Source organism: Rhinoderma darwinii, unplaced genomic scaffold (genome assembly GCF_050947455.1).
Source record: "Rhinoderma darwinii isolate aRhiDar2 unplaced genomic scaffold, aRhiDar2.hap1 Scaffold_4552, whole genome shotgun sequence".
In the NCBI taxonomy this organism is placed as follows: Eukaryota; Metazoa; Chordata; class Amphibia; order Anura; family Rhinodermatidae; genus Rhinoderma; species Rhinoderma darwinii.
In genome coordinates this window covers 73674-93294 of record NW_027463969.1, presented here as the reverse complement: position 1 = coordinate 93294, position 19621 = coordinate 73674, and the positions used below count along the sequence as shown (strand labels likewise).

Genomic DNA, 19621 nt, shown 5'->3' with positions numbered 1-19621 from the left:
ATTAAGGCTTTTAATGTCAATGGCCATTCTAAGCTGAATGTGCCTGCTCTCGTCAGATCGCAGAAGTTACACAGCTTAAGGCCTCGCTAGTACCAGTGTGGGAGACTGTCTGGGAATCCGTGGTGCGTTTGACTTTTTATTATGTCGTTTAGATTTTGTTTCACAATCGATTAAAAAGGACTATGGATTAAAGCATTTAATGCCAATGGCCATTCTAAGCTGAATGTGCCTTCTCTCGTTAGATCGCAGAAGTTACACAGCTTAACGCCTCGCTAGTACTAGTGTGGGAGACTGTCTGGGAATCCGTGGTGCGGTTGACTTTTTATTATGTCGTTTAGATTTTGTTTCACAATAGATTAAATAGGACTATGGATTAGAGTATTTAACGTCAATGGCCATTCTAAGCTGAATGTCCCTGCTCTCGTCAGATCGCAGAAGTTGCACAGCTTAAGGCCTCGCTAGTACAAGTGTGGGAGACTGTCTGGGAATCCGTGGTGCGGTTGACTTTTTATTATGACGTTTAGATTTTGTTTCACAATCGATTAAAAAGGACTATGGATTAAAGCATTTAATGTCAATGGCCATTCTAAGCTGAATGTCCCTGCTCTGGTCAGATTGCAGAAGTTACACAGCTTAAGGCCTCGCTAGTACCAGTGTGGGAGACTGTCTGGGAATCCGTGGTGCGGTTGACTTTTTATTATGTCGTTTAGATTTTGTTTCACAATCGATTAAAAAGGACTATGGATTAAAGCATTTTTTTATGTCAATGGCCATTCTAAGCTGAATGTACCTGCTCTCGTCAGATCGCAGAAGTTACACAGCTTAAGGCCTCGCTAGTACCAGTGTGGGAGACTGTCTGGGAATCCGTGGTGCGGTTGACTTTTTATTATGTCGTTTAGATTTTGTTTCACAATCGATTAAAAAGGACTATGGATTAAAGCATTTTATGTCATTGGCCATTCTAAGCTGAATGTCCCTGCTCTCGTCAGATCGCAGAAGTTACACATCTTAAGGCGTCGCTAGTACCAGTGTGGGAGACTGTCTGGGAATCCGTGGTGCGGTTGACTTTTTATTATGTCGTTTAGATTTTGTTTCACAATCGATTAAAAGGACTATGGATTAAAGCATTTAACGTCAATGGCCATTCTAAGCTGAATGTGCCTGCTCTCGTCAGATCGCAGAAGTTACACAGCTTAAGACCTCGCTAGTACCAGTGTGGGAGACTGTCTGGGAATCCGTGGTGCGGTTTAATTTTTATTATGTCGTTTAGATTTTGTTTCACAATCGATTAAAAAGGACTATGGATTAAAGCATTTAATGTCAATGGCCATTCTAAGCTGAATGTTCCTGCTCTAGTTAGATCGCAGAAGTTACACAGCTTAACGCCTCGCTAGTACCAGTTTGGGAGACTGTCTGGGAATCCGTGGTGCGGTTGACTTTTTATTATGTCGTTTAGATTTTGTTTCACAATAGATTAAATAGGACTATGGATGAAAGCATATAACGTCAATTGCCATTCTAAGCTGAATGTGCCTGCTCTCGTCAGATCGCAGAAGTTACACAGCTTAAGGCCTCGCTAGTACCAGAGTGGGAGACTGTCTGGGAATCCGTGGTGCGGTTGACTTTTTATTATGTCGTTTAGATTTTGTTTCACAATCGATTAAAAAGGACTATGAATTAAAGCATTTAATGTCAATGGCCATTCTAAGCTGAATGTGCCTGCTCTCGTCAGATCGCAGAAGTTACACAGCTTAAGGCCTCGCTAGTACCAGTGTGGGAGACTGTCTGGGTATCCGTGGTGCGGTTGACTTTTTATTATGTCGTTTAGATTTTGTTTCACAATAGATTAAATAGGACTATGGATTAAAACATTTAACGTCAATGGCCATTCTAAGCTGAATGTGCCTGCTCTCGTCAGAACGCAGAAGTTACACAGCTTAAGGCCTCGCTAGTACCAGTGTGGGAGACTGTCTGGGAATCCGTGGTGCGGTTGAATTTTTATTATGTCGTTTAGATTTTGTTTCACAATCGATTAAAAAGGACTATGGATTAAAGCATTTAATGTCAATGGCCATTCTAAGCTGAATGTCCATGCTCTCGTCAGATCGCAGAAGTTACACAGCTTAAGGCCTCGCTAGTACCAGTGTGGGAGACTGTCTTCCGTGGTGCGGTTGACTTTTTATTATGTCGTTTAGATTTTGTTTCACAATCGATTAAAAAGGACTATGGATTAAAGCATTTCATGTCAATGGCCATTCTAAGCTGAATGTTCCTGCTCTCAGTCAGATCGCTGAAGTTACACAGCTTAAGGCCTCACTAGTACCAGTGTGGGAGACTGTCTGGGAATCCGTGGTGCGGTTGACTTTTTATTATGTCGTTTAGATTTTGTTTCACAATCGATTAAAAAGGACTATGGATTAAAGCATTTAACGTCAATGGCCATTCTAAGCTGAATGTGCCTGCTCTCGTCAGATCGCAGAAGTTACACAGCTTAAGGCCTCGCTAGTACTAGTGTGGGAGACTGTCTTCCGTGGTGCGGTTGACTTTTTATTATGTCGTTTAGATTTTGTTTCACAATCGATTAAAAAGGACTATGGATAAAAGCATTTAATGTCAATGGCCATTCTAAGCTGAATGTCCCTGCTCTCGTCAGATCGCAGAAGTTACACAGCTTAAGGCCTCGCTAGTACAAGTGTGGGAGACTGTCTGGAAATCCGTGGTGCGGTTGACTTTTTATTATGTCGTTTAGATTTTGTTTCACAATCGATTAAAAAGGACTATGGATTAAAGCATTTAATGTCAATGGCCATTCTAAGCTGAATGTGCCTGCTCTCGTCAGATCGCAGAAGTTACACAGCTTAAGTCCTCGCTAGTACCAGTGTGGGAGACTGTCTGGGAATCCGTGGTGCGGTTGACTTTTTATTATGTCGTTTAGATTTTGTTTCACAATAGATTAAATAGGACTATGGATTAAAGCATTTAACGTCAATGGCCATTCTAAGCTGAATGTGCCTGCTCTGGTCAGAACGCAGAAGTTACACAGTTTAAGGACTCGCTAGTACCAGTGTGGGAGACTGTCTGGGAATCCGTGGTGCGGTTGAATTTTTATTATGTCGTTTAGATTTTGTTTCACAATCGATTAAAAAGGACTATGGATTAAAGCCTTTAATGTCAATGGCCATTCTAAGCTGAATGTCTCTGCTCTCGTTAGATCGCAGAAGTTACACAGCTTAAGGCCTCGCTAGTACCAGTGTGGGAGACTGTCTGGGAGTCCGTGGTGCGGTTGACTTTTTATTATGTCGTTTAGATTTTGTTTCACAATAGATTAAATAGGACTATGGATTAAAGCATTTAACGTCAATGGCCATTCTAAGCTGAATGTGCCTGCTCTCGTCAGATCGCAGAAGTTACACAGCTTAAGCCCTCGCTAGTACCAGTGTGGGAGACTGTCTGGGAATCAGTGGTGCGGTTGAATTTTTATTATGTCGTTTAGATTATGTTTCACAATCGATTAAAAAGGACTATGGATTAAAGCATTTTATGTCATTGGCCATTCTAAGCTGAATGTCCCTGCTCTCGTCAGATCGCAGAAGTTACACAGCTTAAGGCGTCGCTAGTACCAGTGTGGGAGACTGTCTGGGAATCCGTGGTGCGGTTGACTTTTTATTATGTCGTTTAGATTTTGTTTCACAATCGATTAAAAAGGACTATGGATTAAAGCATTTAACGTCAATGGCCATTCTAAGCTGAATGTGCCTGCTCTCGTCAGATCGCAGAAGTTACACAGCTTAAGGCCTCGCTAGTACCAGTGTGGGAGACTGTCTGGGAATCCGTGGTGCGGTTGACTTTTTATTATGTCGTTTAGATTTTGTTTCACAATCGATTAAAAAGGACTATGGATTAAAGCATTTAATGTCAATGGCCATTCTAAGCTGAATGTGCCTGCTCTCGTCAGATCGCAGAAGTTACACAGCTTAAGGCCTCGCTAGTACCAGTGTGGGAGACTGTCTGGGAATCCGTGGTGCGGTTGACTTTTTATTATGTCGTTTAGATTTTGTTTCACAATCGATTAAAAAGGACTATCGATTAAAGCATTTAACGTCAATGGCCATTCTAAGCTGAATGTGCCTGCTCTCGTTAGATCGCAGAAGTTACACAGCTTAAGGCCTCGCTAGTACCAGTGTGGGAGACTGTCTGGGAATCCGTGGTGCGGTTGACTTTTTATTATGTCGGTTAGATTTTGTTTCACAATAGATTAAATAGGACTATGGATTAAGGCTTTTAATGTCAATGGCCGTTCTAAGCTGAATGTGACTGCTCTCGTCAGATCGCAGAAGTTACACAGCTTAAGGCCTCGCTAGTTCCAGTGTGGGAGACTGTCTGGGAATCTGTGGTGCGGATGACTTTTTATTATGTCGTTTAGATTTTGTTTCACAATCGATTAAAAAGGACTATCGATTAAAGCATTTAATGTCAATGGCCATTCTAAGCTGAATGTGCCTGCTCTCGTTAGATCGCAGAAGTTACACAGCTTAAGGCCTCGCTAGTACCCGTGTTGGAGACTGTCTGGGAATCCGTGGTGCGGTTGACTTTTTATTATGTCGTTTAGATTTTGTTTCACAATCGATTAAAAAGGACTATGGATTAAAGCATTTAATGTCAATGGCCATTCTAAGCTGAATGTGCCTGCTCTCGTCAGATCGCAGAAGTTACACAGCTTAAGGCCTCGCTAGTACCAGTGTGGGAGACTGTCTGGGAATCCGTGGTGCGGTTGACTTTTATTATGTCGTTTAGATTTTGTTTCACAATCGATTAAAAAGGACTATGGATTAAAGCATTTAATGTCAATGGCCATTCTAAGCTGAATGTGCCTGCTCTCGTCAGATCGCAGAAGTTACACAGCTTAAGGCCTCGCTAGTACCAGTGTGGGAGACTGTCTGGGAATCCGTGGTGCGGTTGACTTATTATTATGTTGTTTAGATTTTGTTTCACAATCGATTAAAAAGGACTATGGATTAAAGCATTTAATGTCAATGGCCATTCTAAGCTGAATGTGCCTGCTCTCGTCAGATCTCAGAAGTTACACAGCTTAAGGCCTCGCTAGTACCAGTGTGGGAGACTGTCTGGGAATCCGTGGTGCGGTTGACTTTTTATTATGTCGTTTAGATTTTGTTTCACAATAGATTAAATAGGACTATGGATTAAAGCATTTAACGTCAATGGCCATTCTAAGCTGAATGTACCTTCTCTCGTCAGAACGCAGACGTTACACAGCTTAAGGCCTCGCTAGTACCAGTGTGGGAGACTGTCTGGGAATCCGTGGTGCGGTTGAATTTTTATTATGTCGTTTAGATTTTGTTTCACAATCGATTAAAAAGGACTATGGATTAAAGCATTTAAAGTCAATGGCCATTCTAAGCTGAATGTCCCTGCTCTCGTCAGATCGCAGAAGTTACACAGCTTAAGGCCTCGCTAGTACCAGTGTGGGAGACTGTCTGGGAATCCGTGGTGCGGTTGACTTTTTATTATGTCGTTTAGATTTTGTTTCACAATCGATTAAAAAGGACTATGGATTAAAGCATTTAATGTCAATGGCCATTCTAAGCTGAATGTGCCTTCTCTCGTCAGATCGCAGAAGTTACACAGCTTAAGGCCTCGCTAGTACCAGTGTGGGAGACTGTCTGGGAATCCGTGGTGCGGTTGACTTTTTATTATGTCGTTTAGATTTTGTTTCACAATAGATTAAATAGGACTATGGATTAAAGCATTTAATGTCAATGGCCATTCTAAGCTGAATGTGCCTTCTCTCGTCAGAACGCAGAAGTTACACAGCTTAAGGCCTCGCTAGTACCAGTGTGGGAGACTGTCTGGGAATCCGTGGTGCAGTTGAATTTTTATTATGTCGTTTAGATTTTGTTTCACAATCGATTAAAAAGGACTATGGATTAAAGCATTTAATGTCAATGGCCATTCTAAGCTGAATGTCCCTGCTCTCGTCAGATCGCAGAAGTTACACAGCTTAAGGCCTCGCTAGTACCAGTGTGGGAGACTGTCTGGGAATCCGTGGTGCGGTTGACTTTTTATTATGTCGTTTAGATTTTGTTTCACAATAGATGAAATAGGACTATGGATTAAAGCATTTAACGTCAATGGCCATTCTAAGCTGAATGTGCCTGCTCTGGTCAGAACGCAGAAGTTACACAGCTTAAGGCCTCGCTAGTACCAGTGTGGGAGACTGTCTGGGAATCCGTGGTGCGGTTGAATTTTTATTATGTCGTTTAGATTTTGTTTCACAATCGATTAAAAAGGACTATGGATTAAAGCTTTTAATGTCAATGGCCATTCTAAGCTGAATGTCCCTGCCCTCGTTAGATCGCAGAAGTTACACAGCTTAACGCCTCGCTAGTACCAGTGTGGGAGACTGTCTGGGAATCCGTGGTGCGGTTGCCTTTTTATTATGTCGTTTAGATTTTGTTTCACAATAGATTAAATAGGACTATGGATTAAAGCATTTAATGTCAATGGCCATTCTAAGCTGAATGTGCCTGCTCTCGTCAGATCGCAGAAGTTACACAGCTTAAGGCCTCGCTAGTACCAGTGTGGGAGACTGTCTGGGAATCCGTGGTGTGGTTGAATTTTTATTATGTCGTTTAGATTTTGTTTCACAATCGATTAAAAAGGACTATGGATTAAAGCATTTAATGTCAATGGCCATTCTAAGCTGAATGTGCCTGCTCTCGTCAGATCGCAGAAGTTACACAGCTTAAGGCCTCGCTAGTACCAGTGTGGGAGACTGTCTGGGAATCCGTGGTGCGGTTGACTTTTTATTATGTCGTTTAGATTTTGTTTCACAATAGATTAAATAGGACTATGGATTAAAGCATTTAACGTCAATGGTCATTCTAAGCTGAATGTGCCTTCTCTCGTCAGAACGCAGACGTTACACAGCTTAAGGCCTCGCTAGTACCAGTGTGGGAGACTGTCTGGGAATCCGTGGTGCGGTTGAATTTTTATTATGTCGTTTAGATTTTGTTTCACAATCGATTAAAAAGGACTATGGATTAAAGCATTTAATGTCAATGGCCATTCTAAGCTGAATGTCCCTGCTCTCGTCAGATCGCAGAAGTTACACAGCTTAAGGCCTCGCTAGTACCAGTGTGGGAGACTGTCTGGGAATCCGTGGTGCGGTTGCCTTTTTATTATGTCGTTTAGATTTTGTTTCACAATAGATTAAATAGGACTATGGATTAAAGAATTTAATGTCAATGGCCATTCTAAGCTGAATGTGCCTGCTCTCGTCAGATCGCAGAAGTTACACAGCTTAAGGCCTCGCTAGTACCAGTGTGGGAGACTGTCTGGGAATCCGTGGTGCGGTTGACTTTTTATTATGTCGTTTAGATTTTGTTTCACAATAGATTAAATAGGACTATGGATTAAAGCATTTAACGTCAATGGCCATTCTAAGCTGAATGTGCCTTCTCTCGTCAGAACGCAGAAGTTACACAGCTTAAGGCCTCGCTAGTACCAGTGTGGGAATCCGTGGTGCGGTTGAATTTTTATTATGTCGTTTAGATTTTGTTTCACAATCGATTAAAAAGGACTATGGATTAAAGCATTTAATGTCAATGGCCATTCTAAGCTGAATGTCCCTGCTCTCGTCAGATCGCAGAAGTTACACAGCTTAACGCCTCGCTAGTACCAGTGTGGGAGACTGTCTGGGAATCCGTGGTGCGGTTGACTTTTTATTATGTCGTTTAGATTTTTTTTCACAATAGATTAAATAGGACTATGGATTAAAGAGTTTAACGTCAATGGCCATTCTAAGCTGAATGTGCCTGCTCTCGTCAGAACGCAGAAGTTACACAGCTTAAGGCCTCGCTAGTACCAGTGTGGGAGACTTTTTATTATGTCGTTTAGATTTTGTTTCACAATCGATTAAAAAAGACTATGGATTAAACCATTTTATGTCAATGGCCATTCTAAGCTGAATGTGCCTTCTCTCGTCAGATCGCAGACGTTACACAGCTTAAGGCCTCGCTAGTACCAGTGTGGGAGACTGTCTGGGAATCTGTGGTGCAGTTGACTTTCTATTATGTCGTTTAGATATTGTTTCACAATCGATTAAAAAGGACTATGGATTAAAGCCTTTAATGTCAATGGCCATTCTAAGCTGAATGTCCCTGCTCTCGTTAGATCGCAGAAGTTACACAGCTTAACGCCTCGCTAGTACCAGTGTGGGAGACTGTCTGGGAATCCGTGGTGCGGTTGACTTTTTATTATGTCGTTTAGATTTTGTTTCACAATCGATTAAAAAGGACTATGGATTAAAGCATTTAATGTCAATGGCCATTCTAAGCTGAATGTCCCTGCTCTCGTCAGATTGCAGAAGTTACACAGCTTAACGCCTCGCTAGTACCAGTGTGGGAGACTAGCTGGGAATCCGGTGGTGCGGTTGAATTTTTATTATGTCGTTTAGATTTTGTTTCACAATCGATTAAAAGGACTATGGATTAAAGCATTTAATGTCAATGGCCATTCTAAGCTGAATGTCCCTGCTCTCGTCAGATCGCAGAAGTTACACAGCTTAAGGCCTCGCTAGTACCAGTGTGGGAGACTGTCTGGGAATCCGTGGTGCGGTTGAATTTTTATTATGTCGTTTAGATTTTGTTTCACAATCGATTAAAAAGGACTATGGATTAAAGCATTTAATGTCAATGGCCATTCTAAGCTGAATGTGCCTGCTCTCGTCAGATCGCAGAAGTTACACAGCTTAAGGCCTCGCTAGTACCAGTGTGGGAGACTGTCTGGGAATCCGTGGTGCTGTTGACTTTTTATTATGTCGTTTAGATTTTGTTTCACAATCGATTAAAAAGGACTATGGATTAAAGCATTTACTGTCAATGGCCATTCTAAGCTGAATGTGCCTGCTCTCGTTAGATCGCAGAAGTTACACAGCTTAACGCCTCACTAGTACCAGTGTGGGAGACTGTCTGGGAATCCGTGGTGCGGTTGACTTTTTATTATGTCGTTTAGATTTTTTTTCACAATAGATTAAATAGGACTGTGGATTAAAGCATTTAATGTCAATCGCCATTCTAAGCTGAATGTGCCTGCTCTCGTCCGAACGCAGAAGTTACACAGCTTAAGGCCTCGCTAGTACCAGTGTGGGAGACTGTCTGGGAATCCGTGGTGCGGTTGACTTTTTATTATGTTGGTTAGATTTTGTTTCACAATAGATTAAATAGGACTATGGATTAAGGCTTTTAATGTCAATGGCCATTCTAAGCTGAATGTGACTGCTCTCGTCAGATCGCAGAAGTTACACAGCTTAAGGCCTCGCTAGTTCCAGTGTGGGAGACTGTCTGGGAATCTGTGGTGCGGTTGACTTTTTATTATGTCGTTTAGATTTTGTTTCACAATCGATTAAAAAGGACTATGGATTAAAGCATTTAATGTCAATGGCCATTCTAAGCTGAATGTGCCTGCTCTCGTTAGATCGCAGAAGTTACACAGCTTAACGCCTCGCTAGTACCAGTGTGGGAGACTGTCTGGGAATCCGTGGTGCGGTTGACTTATTATTATGTTGTTTAGATTTTGTTTCACAATAGATTAAATAGGACTATGGATTAAAGCTTTTAATGTCAATGGTCATTCTAAGCTGAATGTGCCTGCTCTCGTCAGATCGCAGAAGTTACACAGCTTACTGCCTCGCTAGTACCAGTGTGGGAGACTGTCTGGGAATCCGTGGTGCGGTTGACTTTTTATTATGTCGTTTAGATTTTGTTTCACAATCGATTAAAAAGGACTATGGATTAAAGCCTTTAATGTCAATGGCCATTCTAAGCTGAATGTCCCTGCTCTCGTCAGATCGCAGAAGTTACACAGCTTAAGGCCTCCTTAGTACCAGTGTGGGAGACTGTCTGGGAATCCGTGGTGAGGTTGACTTTTTAGTATGTTGTTTAGATTTTGTTTCACAATAGATTAAATAGGACTATGGATTAAGGCTTTTAATGTCAAAGGCCATTCTAAGCTGAATGTGCCTGCTCTCGTCAGATCGCAGAAGTTACACAGCTTAAGGCCTCGCTAGTACCAGTGTGGGAGACTGTCTGGGAATCCGTGGTGCGTTTGACTTTTTATTATGTCGTTTAGATTTTGTTTCACAATCGATTAAAAAGGACTATGGATTAAAGCATTTAATGTCAATGGCCATTCTAAGCTGAATGTGCCTGCTCTCGTTAGATCGCAGAAGTTACACAGCTTAACGCCTCGCTAGTACCAGTGTGGGAGACTGTCTGGGAATCCGTGGTGTGGTTGACTTTTTATTATGTCGTTTAGATTTTGTTTCACAATAGATTAAATAGGACTATGGATTAAAGCATATAACGTCAATGGCCATTCTAAGCTGAATGTGCCTGCTCTCGTCAGATCGCAGAAGTTACACAGCTTAAGGCCTCGCTAGTACCAGTGTGGGAGACTGTCTGGGAATCCGTGGTGTGGTTGAATTTTTATTATGTCGTTTAGATTTTGTTTCACAATCGATTAAAAAGGACTATGGATTAAAGCATTTAATGTCAATGGCCATTCTAAGCTGAATGTCCCTGCTCTCGTCAGATCGCAGAAATTACACAGCTTAAGGCCTCGCTAGTACCAGTGTGGGAGACTGTCTGGGAATCCGTGGTGCGGTTGACTTTTTATTATGTCGTTTAGATTTTGTTTCACAATCGATTAAAAAGGACTATGGATTAAAGCATTTAAGGTCAATGGCAATTCTAAGCTGAATGTGCCTGCTCTCGTCAGATTGCAGAAGTTACACAGCTTAAGGCCTCGCTAGTACCAGTGTGGGAGACTGTCTGGGAATCCGTGGTGCGGTTGAATTTTTATTATGTCGTTTAGATTTTGTTTCACAATCGATTAAAAAGGACTATGGATTAAAGCCTTTAATGTCAATGGCCATTCTAAGCTGAATGTCCCTGCTCTCGTCAGATCGCAGAAGTTACACAGCTTAAGGCCTCCCTAGTACCAGTGTGGGAGACTGTCTGGGAATCCGTGGCGCGGTTGACTTTTTATTATGTTGTTTAGATTTTGTTTCACAATAGATTAAATAGGACTATGGATTAAGGCTTTTAATGTCAATGGCCATTCTAAGCTGAATGTGCCTGCTCTCGTCAGATCGCAGAAGTTACACAGCTTAAGGCCTCGCTAGTACCAGTGTGGGAGACTGTCTGGGAATCCGTGGTGCGGTTGCCTTTTTATTATGTCGTTTAGATTTTGTTTCACAATCGATTAAAAAGGACTATGGATTAAAGCATTTAATGTCAATGGCCATTCTAAGCTGAATGTGCCTGCTCTCGTCAGATCGCTGAAGTTACACAGCTTAAGGCCTCACTAGTACCAGTGTGGGAGACTGTCTGGGAATCCGTGGTGCGGTTGACTTTTTATTATGTCGTTTAGATTTTGTTTCACAATCGATTAAAAAGGACTATGGATTAAAGCATTTAATGTCAATGGCCATTCTAAGCTGAATGTGCCTGCTTTCGTCAGATCGCAGAAGTTACACAGCTTAAGGCCTAGCTAGTACCAGTGTGGGAGACTGTCTGGGAATCCGTGGTGCGGTTGACTTTTTATTATGTCGTTTAGATTTTGTTTCACAATCGATTAAAAAGGACTATGGATTAAAGCATTTAATGTCAATGGCCATTCTAAGCTGAATGTGCCTGCTCTCGTCAGATCGCAGAAGTTACACAGCTTAAGGCCTCGCTAGTACCAGTGTGGGAGACTGTCTGGGAATCCGTGGTGCGGTTGACTTTTTATTATGTCGTTTAGATTTTGTTTCACAATAGATTAAATAGGACTATGGATTAAAGCATTTAACGTCAATGGCCATTCTAAGCTGAATGTGCCTGCTCTCGTCAGATCGCAGAAGTTACACAGCTTAAGGCCTCGCTAGTACCAGTGTGGGAGACTGTCTGGGAATCCGTGGTGCGGTTGACTTTTTATTATGTCGTTTAGATTTTGTTTCACAATAGATTAAATAGGACTATGGATTAAAGCATTTAATGTCAATGGCCATTCTAAGCTGAATGTGCCTGCTCTGGTCAGAACGCAGAAGTTACACAGCTTAAGGCCTCGCTAGTACCAGTGTGGGAGACTGTCTGGGAATCCGTGGTGCGGTTGACTTTTTATTATGTCGTTTAGATTTTGTTTCACAATCGATTAAAAAGGACTATGGATTAAAGCCTTTAATGTCAATGGCCATTCTAAGCTGAATGTCCCTGCTCTCGTTAGATCGCTGAAGTTACACAGCTTAACGCCTCGCTAGTACCAGTGTGGGAGACTGTCTGGGAATCCGTGGTGCGGTTGTCTTTTTATTATGTCGTTTAGATTTTGTTTCACAATCGATTAAAAAGAACTATGGATTAAAGCATTTAATGTCAATGGCCATTCTAAGCTGAATGTGCCTGCTCTTGTCAGATCGCAGAAGTTACACAGCTTAAGGCCTCGCTAGTACCAGTGTGGGAGACTGTCTGGGAATCCGTGGTGCGGTTGACTTTTTATTATGTCGTTTAGATTTTGTTTCACAATCGATTAAAAAGGACTATGGATTAAAGCATTTAATGTCAATGGCCATTCTAAGCTGAATGTGCCTGCTCTCGTCAGATCGCAGAAATTACACAGCTTAAGGCCTCGCTAGTACCAGTGTGGGAGACTGTCTGGGAATCCGTGGTGCGGTTGACTTTTTATTATGTCGTTTAGATTTTGTTTCACAATAGATTAAATAGGACTATGGATTAAAGCATTTAACGTCAATGGCCATTCTAAGCTGAATGTGCCAGCTCTCGTCAGAACGCAGAAGTAACACAGCTTAAGGCCTCGCTAGTACCAGTGTGGGAGACTGTCTGGGAATCCGTGGTGCGGTTGAATTTTTATTATGTCGTTTAGATTTTGTTTCACAATCGATTAAAAAGGACTATGGATTAAAGCATTTAATGTCAATGGCCATTCTAAGCTGAATGTCCCTGCTCTCGTCAGATCGCAGAAGTTACACAGCTTAAGGCCTCACTAGTACCAGTGTGGGAGACTGTCTGGAAATCCGTGGTGCAGTTGACTTTTTATTATGTCGTTTAGATTTTGTTTCACAATCGATTAAAAAGGACTATGGATTAAAGCATTTAATGTCAATGGCCATTCTAAGCTGAATGTTCCTGCTCTCGTCAGATCGCAGGAGTTACACAGCTTAAGGCCTCGCTAGTACCAGTGTGGGAGACTGTCTGGCAATCCGTGGTGCGGTTGACCTTTTATTATGTCGTTTAGATTTTGTTTCACAATCGATTAAATAGGACTATGGATTAAAGCCTTTAACGTCAATGGCCATTCTAAGCTGAATGTGCCTGCTCTCGACAGAACGCAGAAGTTACACAGCTTAAGGCCTCGCTAGTACCAGTGTGGGAGACTGTCTGGGAATCCGTGGTGCGGTTGACTTTTTATTATGTCGTTTAGATTTTGTTTCACAATCGATTAAAAAGGACTATGGATTAAAGCATTTAATGTCAATGGCCATTCTAAGCTGAATGTGCCTGCTCTCGTCAGATCGCAGAAGTTACATAGCTTAAGGCCTCGCTAGTATTAGTGTGGGAGACTGTCTGGGAATCCGTAGTGCGGTTGACTTTTCATTATGTTGTTTAGATTTTGTTTCACAATCGATTAAATAGGACTATGGATTAAAGCTTTTAGTGTCAATGGCCATTCTAAGCTGAATGTGCCTGCTCTCGTCAGATCGCAGAAGTTACACAGCTTAAGGCCTCGCTATTACCAGTGTGGGAGACTGTCTGGGAATCCGTGGTGCGGTTGACTTTTTATTATGTCGTTTAGTTTTTGTTTCACAATCGATTAAAAAGGACTATGGATTAAAGCATTTAACGTCAATTGCCATTCTAAGCTGAATGTGCCTGCCCTCGTTAGATCGCAGATGTTACACAGCTTAACGCCTCCCTCGTACCAGTGTGGGAGACTGTCTGGGAATCCGTGGTGCGGTTGACTTTTTATTATCTCGTTTAGATTTTGTTTCACAATAGATTAAATAGGACTATGGATTAAAGCATTTACCGTCAATGGCCATTCTAAGCTGAATGTGCCTGCTCTCGTCAGATCGCAGAAGTTACACAGCTTAAGGCCTCGCTAGTACTAGTGTGGGAGACTGTCTGGGAATCCGTGGTGCGGTTGACTTTTTATTATGTCGTTTAGATTTTGTTTCACAATCGATTAAAAAGGACTATGGATTAAAGAATTTAATGTCAATGGCCATTCTAAGCTGAATGTCCCTGCTCTCGTCAGATTGCAGAAGTTACACAGCTTAACGCCTCGCTAGTACCAGTGTGGGAGACTGTCTGGGAATCCGTGGTGCGGTTGAATTTTTATTATGTCGTTTAGATTTTGTTTCACAATCGATTAAAAAGGACTATGGATTAAAGCATTTAATGTCAATGGCCATTCTAAGCTGAATGTCCCTGCTCTCGTCAGATCGCAGAAGTTACACAGCTTAAGGCCTCGCTAGTACCAGTGTGGGAGACTGTCTGGGAATCCGTGGTGCGGTTGACTTTTTATTATGTCGTTTAGATTTTGTTTCACAATCGATTAAAAAGGACTATGGATTAAAGCATTTAATGTCAATGGCCATTCTAAGCTGAATGTGCCTGCTCTCTTCAGATCGCAGAAGTTACACAGCTTAAGGCCTCGCTAGTACCAGTGTGGGAGACTGTCTGGGAATCCGTGGTGCGGTTGACTTTTTATTATGTTGTTTAGATATTGTTTCACAATAGATTAAATAGGACTATGGATTAAAGCATTTAACGTCAATAGCCATTCTAAGCTGAATGTGCTTGCTCTCGTCCGAACGCAGAAGTTACACAGCTTAAGGCCTCGCTAGTACCAGTGTGGGAGACTGTCTGGGAATCCGTGGTGCGGTAGACTTTTTATTATGTCGTTTAGATTTTGTTTCACAATCGATTAAAAAGGACTATGGATTAAAGCATTTAACGTCAATGGCCATTCTAAGCTGAATGTGCCTGCTCTCGTCAGAACGCAGAAGTTACATAGCTTAAGTCCTCGTTAGTACCAGTGTGGGAGACTGTCTGGGAATCCGTGGTGCGGTTGAATTTTTATTATGTTGTTTAGATTTTGTTTCACAATAGATTAAATAGGACTATGGATTAAGGCTTTTAATGTCAATGGCCATTCTAAGCTGAATGTGCCTGCTCTCGTCAGATCGCAGAAGTTACACAGCTTAAGGCCTCGCTAGTACCAGTGTGGGAGACTGTCTGGAAATCCGTGGTGCGGTTGACTTTTTATTATGTCGTTTAGATTTTGTTTCACAATCGATTAAAAAGGACTATGGATTAAAGCATTTAAAGTCAATGGCCATTCTAAGCTGAATGTGCCTGCTCTCGTTAGAACGCAGAAGTTACACAGCTTAACGCCTCGCTAGTGCCAGTGTGGGAGACTGTCTGGGAATCCGTGGTGCGGTTAACTTTTTATTATGTCGTTTAGATTTTGTTTCACAATAGATTAAATAGGACTATGGATTAAAGCATTTAACGTCAATGGCCATTCTAAGCTGAATGTGCCTGCTCTCGTCCGAACGCAGAAGTTACACAGCTTAAGGCCTCGCTAGTACCAGTGTGGGAGACTGTCTGGGAATCTGTGGTGAGGTTGACTTTTTATTATGTCGTTTAGATTTTGTTTCACAATAGATTAAATAGGACTATGGATTAAATCATTTAACGTCAATGGCCATTCTAAGCTGAATGTGCCTGCTCTCGTCAGATCGCAGAAGTTACACAGCTTAAGGCTTCGCTGGTACCCGTGTGGGAGACTGTCTGGGAATGCGTGGTGCGGTTGACTTATTATTATGTTGTTTAGATTTTGTTTCACAATAGATTAAATAGGACTATGGATTAAGGCTTTTAATGTCAATGGCCATTCTAAGCTGAATGTGCCTGCTCTCGTCAGATCGCAGAAGTTACACAGCTTAAGGCCTCGCTAGTACCAGTGTGGGAGACTGTCTGGGAATCCGTGGTGCGGTTGACTTTTTATTATGTCGTTTAGATTTTGTTTCACAATAGATTAAATAGGACTATGGATTAAATCATTTAACGTCAATGGCCATTCTAAGCTGAATGTGCCTGCTCTCGTCAGATCGCAGAAGTTACCCAGCTTAAGGCCTCGCTAGTACCAGTGTGGGAGACTGTCTCGGAATCCGTTGTGCGGTTGAATTTTTATTATGTCGTTTAGATTTTGTTTCACAATCGATTAAAAAGGACTATGGATTAAGGCATTTAATGTCAATGGCCATTCTAAGATGAATGTCCCTGCTCTCGTCAGATCGCAGAAGTTACACAGCTTAAGGCCTCGCTAGTACCAGTGTGGGAGACTGTCTGGGAATCCGTGGTGTTATTGACTTTTTATTATGTCGTTTAGATTTTGTTTCACAATCGATTAAAAAGGACTATGGATTAAAGCATTTAATGTCAATGGCCATTCTAAGCTGAATGTGCCTGCTCTTGTCAGATCGCAGAAATTACACAGCTTAAGGCCTCGCTAGTACCAGTGTGGGAGACTGTCTGGGAATCCGTGGTGCGGTTGACTTTTTATTATGTCGTTTAGATTTTGTTTCACAATCGATTAAAAAGGACTATGGATTAAAGCATTTAACGTCAGTGCCTGCTCTCGTCAGAACGCAGAAGTTACATAGCTTAAGTCCTCGCTAGTACCAGTGTGGGAGACTGTCTGGGAATCCGTGGTGCGGTTGACTTTTTATTATGTTTAGATTTTGTTTCACAATAGATTAAATAGGACTATGGATTAAAGCTTTTAATGTCAATGGCCATTCTAAGCTGAATGTGCCTGCTCTCGTCAGATCGCAGAAGTTACACAGCTTAAGGCCTCGCTAGTACCAGTGTGGGAGACTGTCTGGGAATCCGTGGTGTGGTTGACTTTTTATTATGTCGTTTAGATTTTGTTTCACAATCGATTAAAAAGGACTATGGGTTAAAGCATTTAAAGTCAATGGCCATTCTAAGCTGAATGTGCCTGCTCTCGCTAGAGCGCAGAAGTTACACAGCTTAACGCCTCGCTAGTACCAGTGTGGTAGACTGTCTGGGAATCCGTGGTGCGGTTGACTTTTTATTATGTCGTTTAGATTTTGTTTCACAATAGATTAAATATGACTATGGATTAAAGCATTTAACGTCAATGGCCATTCTAAGCTGAATGTGCCTGCTCTCGTCCGAACGCAGAAGTTACACAGCTTAACGCCTCGCTAGTACCAGTGTGGGAGACTGTCTGGGAATCTGTGGTGCGGTTGAGTTTTTATTAAGTCGTTTAGATTTTGTTTCACAATCGATTAAAAAGGACTATGGATTAAAGCCTTTAATGTCAATGGCCATTCTAAGCTGAATGTCCCTGCTCTCGTCAGATCGCAGAAGTTACACAGCTTAACGCCTCGCTAGTACCAGTGTGGGAGACTGTCTGGGAATCCGTGGTGCGGTTGACTTTTTATTATGTCGTTTAGATTTTGTTTCACAATCGATTAAAAAGGACTATGGATTAAAGCATTTAATGTCAATGGCCATTCTAAGCTGAATGTGCCTGCTCTCGTTAGATCGCAGAAGTTACACAGCTTAAGGCCTCGCTAGTACCAGTGTGGGAGACTGTCTGGGAATCCGTGGTGTTATTGACTTTTTATTATGTCGTTTAGATTTTGTTTCACAATCGATTAAAAAGGACTATGGATTAAAGCATTTAATGTCAATGGCCATTCTAAGCTGAATGTGCCTGCTCTTGTCAGATCGCAGAAATTACACAGCTTAAGGCCTCGCTAGTACCAGTGTGGGAGACTGTCTGGGAATCCGTGGTGCGGTTGACTTTTTATTATGTCGTTTAGATTTTGTTTCACAATCGATTAAAAAGGACTATGGATTAAAGCATTTAACGTCAGTGCCTGCTCTCGTCAGAACGCAGAAGTTACATAGCTTAAGTCCTCGCTAGTACCAGTGTGGGAGACTGTCTGGGAATCCGTGGTGCGGTTGACTTTTTATTATGTTTAGATTTTGTTTCACAATAGATTAAATAGGACTATGGATTAAAGCTTTTAATGTCAATGGCCATTCTAAGCTGAATGTGCCTGCTCTCGTCAGATCGCAGAAGTTACACAGCTTAAGGCCTCGCTAGTACCAGTGTGGGAGACTGTCTGGGAATCCGTGGTGTGGTTGACTTTTTATTATGTCGTTTAGATTTTGTTTCACAATCGATTAAAAAGGACTATGGGTTAAAGCATTTAAAGTCAATGGCCATTCTAAGCTGAATGTGCCTGCTCTCGCTAGAGCGCAGAAGTTACACAGCTTAACGCCTCGCTAGTACCAGTGTGGTAGACTGTCTGGGAATCCGTGGTGCGGTTGACTTTTTATTATGTCGTTTAGATTTTGTTTCACAATAGATTAAATATGACTATGGATTAAAGCATTTAACGTCAATGGCCATTCTAAGCTGAATGTGCCTGCTCTCGTCCGAACGCAGAAGTTACACAGCTTAACGCCTCGCTAGTACCAGTGTGGGAGACTGTCTGGGAATCTGTGGTGCGGTTGAGTTTTTATTAAGTCGTTTAGATTTTGTTTCACAATCGATTAAAAAGGACTATGGATTAAAGCCTTTAATGTCAATGGCCATTCTAAGCTGAATGTCCCTGCTCTCGTCAGATCGCAGAAGTTACACAGCTTAACGCCTCGCTAGTACCAGTGTGGGAGACTGTCTGGGAATCCGTGGTGCGGTTGACTTTTTATTATGTCGTTTAGATTTTGTTTCACAATCGATTAAAAAGGACTATGGATTAAAGCATTTAATGTCAATGGCCATTCTAAGCTGAATGTGCCTGCTCTCGTTAGATCGCAGAAGTTACACAGCTTAACGCCTCCCTAGTACCAGTGTGGGAGACTGTCTGGGAATCCGTGGTGCGGTTAACTTTTTATTATGTCGTTTAGATTTTGTTTCACAATCGATTAAAAAGGACTATGGATTAAAGCATTTAATGTCAATGGCCATTCTAAGCTGAATGTCCCTGCTCTCGTCAGATTGCAGAAGTAACACAGCTTAAGGCCTCGCTAGTACCAGTGTGGGAGACTGTCTGGGAATCCGTGGAGCGGTTGAATTTTTATTATGTCGTTTAGATTTTGTTTCACAATCGATTAAAAAGGACTATGGATTAAAGCATTTAATGTCAATGGCCATTCTAAGCTGAATGTCCCTGCTCTCGTCAGATCGCAGAAGTTACACAGCTTAAGGCCTCGCTAGTACCAGTGTGGGAGACTGTCTGGGAATCCGTGGTGCGGTTGACTTTTTATTATGTCGTTTAGATTTTGTTTCACAATCGATTAAAAAGGACTATGGATTAAAGCATTTAATGTCAATGGCCATTCTAAGCTGAATGTGCCTGCTCTCGTCAGATCGCAGAAGTTACACAGCATAAGGCCTCGCTAGTACCAGTGTGGGAGACTGTCTGGGAATCCGTGGTGCGGTTGACTTTTTATTATGTCGTTTAGATTTTGTTTCACAATCGATTAAAAAGGACTAT

At 41.9% G+C, this 19621-nt stretch overlaps 62 pseudogenes; all 62 read left to right on the top strand.

The window, feature by feature from the left end:
* Positions 1–16: 16 nt before the first annotated feature.
* On the top strand, positions 17–133 carry LOC142717350 (5S ribosomal RNA; annotated as a pseudogene).
* A 254-nt stretch (positions 134–387) lies between these two features.
* On the top strand, positions 388–506 carry LOC142717305 (5S ribosomal RNA; annotated as a pseudogene).
* Positions 507–573: 67 nt separating this feature from the next.
* Positions 574–692, top strand: LOC142717314 (5S ribosomal RNA; annotated as a pseudogene).
* Positions 693–762: 70 nt separating this feature from the next.
* LOC142717410 (5S ribosomal RNA) lies at positions 763–881 on the top strand (annotated as a pseudogene).
* A 252-nt stretch (positions 882–1133) lies between these two features.
* On the top strand, positions 1134–1252 carry LOC142717292 (5S ribosomal RNA; annotated as a pseudogene).
* A 253-nt stretch (positions 1253–1505) lies between these two features.
* On the top strand, positions 1506–1624 carry LOC142717377 (5S ribosomal RNA; annotated as a pseudogene).
* A 67-nt stretch (positions 1625–1691) lies between these two features.
* LOC142717202 (5S ribosomal RNA) lies at positions 1692–1810 on the top strand (annotated as a pseudogene).
* Positions 1811–1877: 67 nt separating this feature from the next.
* On the top strand, positions 1878–1996 carry LOC142717143 (5S ribosomal RNA; annotated as a pseudogene).
* Positions 1997–2244: 248 nt separating this feature from the next.
* LOC142717291 (5S ribosomal RNA) lies at positions 2245–2364 on the top strand (annotated as a pseudogene).
* Positions 2365–2612: 248 nt separating this feature from the next.
* On the top strand, positions 2613–2731 carry LOC142717273 (5S ribosomal RNA; annotated as a pseudogene).
* Positions 2732–2798: 67 nt separating this feature from the next.
* LOC142717190 (5S ribosomal RNA) lies at positions 2799–2917 on the top strand (annotated as a pseudogene).
* A 253-nt stretch (positions 2918–3170) lies between these two features.
* LOC142717243 (5S ribosomal RNA) lies at positions 3171–3289 on the top strand (annotated as a pseudogene).
* Positions 3290–3356: 67 nt separating this feature from the next.
* LOC142717357 (5S ribosomal RNA) lies at positions 3357–3475 on the top strand (annotated as a pseudogene).
* A 67-nt stretch (positions 3476–3542) lies between these two features.
* On the top strand, positions 3543–3661 carry LOC142717311 (5S ribosomal RNA; annotated as a pseudogene).
* Positions 3662–3728: 67 nt separating this feature from the next.
* Positions 3729–3847, top strand: LOC142717388 (5S ribosomal RNA; annotated as a pseudogene).
* Positions 3848–3914: 67 nt separating this feature from the next.
* Positions 3915–4033, top strand: LOC142717383 (5S ribosomal RNA; annotated as a pseudogene).
* Positions 4034–4100: 67 nt separating this feature from the next.
* LOC142717400 (5S ribosomal RNA) lies at positions 4101–4219 on the top strand (annotated as a pseudogene).
* Positions 4220–4472: 253 nt separating this feature from the next.
* On the top strand, positions 4473–4591 carry LOC142717217 (5S ribosomal RNA; annotated as a pseudogene).
* A 67-nt stretch (positions 4592–4658) lies between these two features.
* LOC142717370 (5S ribosomal RNA) lies at positions 4659–4777 on the top strand (annotated as a pseudogene).
* Positions 4778–4843: 66 nt separating this feature from the next.
* On the top strand, positions 4844–4962 carry LOC142717358 (5S ribosomal RNA; annotated as a pseudogene).
* Positions 4963–5029: 67 nt separating this feature from the next.
* LOC142717184 (5S ribosomal RNA) lies at positions 5030–5148 on the top strand (annotated as a pseudogene).
* A 67-nt stretch (positions 5149–5215) lies between these two features.
* LOC142717336 (5S ribosomal RNA) lies at positions 5216–5334 on the top strand (annotated as a pseudogene).
* Positions 5335–5401: 67 nt separating this feature from the next.
* LOC142717405 (5S ribosomal RNA) lies at positions 5402–5520 on the top strand (annotated as a pseudogene).
* A 67-nt stretch (positions 5521–5587) lies between these two features.
* On the top strand, positions 5588–5706 carry LOC142717236 (5S ribosomal RNA; annotated as a pseudogene).
* Positions 5707–5773: 67 nt separating this feature from the next.
* LOC142717299 (5S ribosomal RNA) lies at positions 5774–5892 on the top strand (annotated as a pseudogene).
* Positions 5893–5959: 67 nt separating this feature from the next.
* On the top strand, positions 5960–6078 carry LOC142717404 (5S ribosomal RNA; annotated as a pseudogene).
* Positions 6079–6145: 67 nt separating this feature from the next.
* LOC142717244 (5S ribosomal RNA) lies at positions 6146–6264 on the top strand (annotated as a pseudogene).
* A 253-nt stretch (positions 6265–6517) lies between these two features.
* LOC142717225 (5S ribosomal RNA) lies at positions 6518–6636 on the top strand (annotated as a pseudogene).
* A 67-nt stretch (positions 6637–6703) lies between these two features.
* Positions 6704–6822, top strand: LOC142717346 (5S ribosomal RNA; annotated as a pseudogene).
* A 253-nt stretch (positions 6823–7075) lies between these two features.
* On the top strand, positions 7076–7194 carry LOC142717188 (5S ribosomal RNA; annotated as a pseudogene).
* Positions 7195–7261: 67 nt separating this feature from the next.
* Positions 7262–7380, top strand: LOC142717334 (5S ribosomal RNA; annotated as a pseudogene).
* A 241-nt stretch (positions 7381–7621) lies between these two features.
* Positions 7622–7740, top strand: LOC142717258 (5S ribosomal RNA; annotated as a pseudogene).
* Positions 7741–7966: 226 nt separating this feature from the next.
* LOC142717386 (5S ribosomal RNA) lies at positions 7967–8085 on the top strand (annotated as a pseudogene).
* Positions 8086–8152: 67 nt separating this feature from the next.
* On the top strand, positions 8153–8271 carry LOC142717278 (5S ribosomal RNA; annotated as a pseudogene).
* A 253-nt stretch (positions 8272–8524) lies between these two features.
* LOC142717215 (5S ribosomal RNA) lies at positions 8525–8643 on the top strand (annotated as a pseudogene).
* A 67-nt stretch (positions 8644–8710) lies between these two features.
* On the top strand, positions 8711–8829 carry LOC142717254 (5S ribosomal RNA; annotated as a pseudogene).
* Positions 8830–8896: 67 nt separating this feature from the next.
* Positions 8897–9015, top strand: LOC142717270 (5S ribosomal RNA; annotated as a pseudogene).
* Positions 9016–9082: 67 nt separating this feature from the next.
* On the top strand, positions 9083–9201 carry LOC142717131 (5S ribosomal RNA; annotated as a pseudogene).
* Positions 9202–9268: 67 nt separating this feature from the next.
* Positions 9269–9387, top strand: LOC142717342 (5S ribosomal RNA; annotated as a pseudogene).
* Positions 9388–9454: 67 nt separating this feature from the next.
* On the top strand, positions 9455–9573 carry LOC142717255 (5S ribosomal RNA; annotated as a pseudogene).
* A 67-nt stretch (positions 9574–9640) lies between these two features.
* On the top strand, positions 9641–9759 carry LOC142717356 (5S ribosomal RNA; annotated as a pseudogene).
* A 67-nt stretch (positions 9760–9826) lies between these two features.
* LOC142717281 (5S ribosomal RNA) lies at positions 9827–9945 on the top strand (annotated as a pseudogene).
* Positions 9946–10013: 68 nt separating this feature from the next.
* On the top strand, positions 10014–10130 carry LOC142717276 (5S ribosomal RNA; annotated as a pseudogene).
* A 68-nt stretch (positions 10131–10198) lies between these two features.
* LOC142717309 (5S ribosomal RNA) lies at positions 10199–10317 on the top strand (annotated as a pseudogene).
* A 67-nt stretch (positions 10318–10384) lies between these two features.
* On the top strand, positions 10385–10503 carry LOC142717224 (5S ribosomal RNA; annotated as a pseudogene).
* A 67-nt stretch (positions 10504–10570) lies between these two features.
* On the top strand, positions 10571–10689 carry LOC142717399 (5S ribosomal RNA; annotated as a pseudogene).
* A 67-nt stretch (positions 10690–10756) lies between these two features.
* On the top strand, positions 10757–10875 carry LOC142717304 (5S ribosomal RNA; annotated as a pseudogene).
* A 253-nt stretch (positions 10876–11128) lies between these two features.
* LOC142717286 (5S ribosomal RNA) lies at positions 11129–11246 on the top strand (annotated as a pseudogene).
* A 68-nt stretch (positions 11247–11314) lies between these two features.
* On the top strand, positions 11315–11433 carry LOC142717194 (5S ribosomal RNA; annotated as a pseudogene).
* A 67-nt stretch (positions 11434–11500) lies between these two features.
* Positions 11501–11619, top strand: LOC142717232 (5S ribosomal RNA; annotated as a pseudogene).
* Positions 11620–11686: 67 nt separating this feature from the next.
* On the top strand, positions 11687–11805 carry LOC142717322 (5S ribosomal RNA; annotated as a pseudogene).
* A 67-nt stretch (positions 11806–11872) lies between these two features.
* On the top strand, positions 11873–11991 carry LOC142717310 (5S ribosomal RNA; annotated as a pseudogene).
* A 67-nt stretch (positions 11992–12058) lies between these two features.
* On the top strand, positions 12059–12177 carry LOC142717179 (5S ribosomal RNA; annotated as a pseudogene).
* A 253-nt stretch (positions 12178–12430) lies between these two features.
* On the top strand, positions 12431–12549 carry LOC142717193 (5S ribosomal RNA; annotated as a pseudogene).
* A 68-nt stretch (positions 12550–12617) lies between these two features.
* Positions 12618–12734, top strand: LOC142717313 (5S ribosomal RNA; annotated as a pseudogene).
* A 440-nt stretch (positions 12735–13174) lies between these two features.
* On the top strand, positions 13175–13293 carry LOC142717282 (5S ribosomal RNA; annotated as a pseudogene).
* An 812-nt stretch (positions 13294–14105) lies between these two features.
* On the top strand, positions 14106–14222 carry LOC142717302 (5S ribosomal RNA; annotated as a pseudogene).
* Positions 14223–14477: 255 nt separating this feature from the next.
* LOC142717376 (5S ribosomal RNA) lies at positions 14478–14594 on the top strand (annotated as a pseudogene).
* A 254-nt stretch (positions 14595–14848) lies between these two features.
* LOC142717154 (5S ribosomal RNA) lies at positions 14849–14967 on the top strand (annotated as a pseudogene).
* Positions 14968–15965: 998 nt separating this feature from the next.
* LOC142717333 (5S ribosomal RNA) lies at positions 15966–16082 on the top strand (annotated as a pseudogene).
* Positions 16083–17615: 1533 nt separating this feature from the next.
* On the top strand, positions 17616–17733 carry LOC142717303 (5S ribosomal RNA; annotated as a pseudogene).
* A 1534-nt stretch (positions 17734–19267) lies between these two features.
* Positions 19268–19384, top strand: LOC142717375 (5S ribosomal RNA; annotated as a pseudogene).
* Positions 19385–19621: the final 237 nt, after the last annotated feature.